Genomic DNA, 1,067 nt, shown 5'->3' on the forward strand with positions numbered 1-1,067 from the left:
GTTATGTACCTCAACGTCACAAAAAAAAAGCAGGAGTATCAGCCTTAGGGGCATTCAGGTCAATTTACCAACCAGGACAGACAATCGACACAAAATAATCAGGATTGCCAAACACCCTGCTTATTCAGACAGCAGATTCTCCAGGCAGCGGCTTATCAGATAAGCTTGCTTGCCAGATAAGCGAGTTCCAGAAAAGCGACTCCAAACAGGGCCTTAGCCTCTCATGTACAAAACCAGGGCTGCAGAGAGAGAAGCGCATCCGAATCGGTGGCAGAAGATCCTCCTCCATTGCAAAAATAATGGACCAGATTGGTTGGGGACAAGTGTTGGGCTAACCTCCACGCACTAGACCGACATGGGCTTCCTGCACATACGTGCTGGCCCATTCGACGCGGAAGCCCACACCGGACCACCCATCCCGCCGACGGCCCCTGGCTTTGATTGCCCCCCTGGCCCTCGCGCTCCCCTTCCAAAAAAACCCTAGCCACACCTCCCTCCGCCGCCGCCTCTCGCCGCCATTTCTCTCCGCCGCCGCCGCCTCTCGCCGCTGCCGCCGCGACGATGATCCATTCCGCGTGTAGGGCCGTTTCCCGCGGTAGGATGCCGTGTCTCCCCCTCGACGTGACTCTGTGGGCAGCTTTCCCCACCCTCCTTGAGGCCATCATCAGTCGCTTCTTATCGCCGCCGACCTGCCACGGCGCCGCCGTCATTGGGAGGAACTACACGTCGGCAGCATCTCCCACCCACCCGGAGAGGCTTGCCGTCCCTCTCCAGTTACTGCTGGGTCAGCCCTCCAGCGGCACCCGCACCACGATCGCCCGGAGCTTCTCCTCCCGGAGCGACACGATGGAGCCCTCCCGCGGCACCTGCACCACGATCGCCAGGAGCTTCTCCTCCCAGAATGACAAGATCCTTCTGCCGAACGAGAAGAAGATTATTGTCCCGTTCCGGAAGGGGGCCATCCATCCAGAACTTGGCTTTTTTCGGCCGCGGCAAGAGGAAGGTGACATCAGTCCTGTGCGGCTCCCGATAGTGAGACAGATCAGGTATGCATAGCTGTGGGATCC

The 1,067-nt window shown here is 59.0% G+C and overlaps 1 protein-coding gene across 3 annotated transcripts in view; it reads left to right on the forward strand.

The window, feature by feature from the left end:
• The first annotated feature begins 474 nt into the window (after positions 1–474).
• LOC101783935 overlaps positions 475–1,067 on the forward strand; it is a 9,798-nt gene continuing 9,205 nt past the window's right edge. For all 3 annotated transcript variants that reach the window (XM_022823624.1, XM_022823622.1, XM_022823626.1), the window contains exon 1: positions 475–1,046. The gene's annotated coding sequence lies outside the window, so the exon portion shown is untranslated. The remainder of the gene's footprint in view (positions 1,047–1,067) is intronic.

This window comes from Setaria italica, unplaced genomic scaffold (genome assembly GCF_000263155.2).
Source record: "Setaria italica strain Yugu1 unplaced genomic scaffold, Setaria_italica_v2.0 scaffold_11, whole genome shotgun sequence".
Taxonomy (NCBI): Eukaryota; Viridiplantae; Streptophyta; class Magnoliopsida; order Poales; family Poaceae; genus Setaria; species Setaria italica.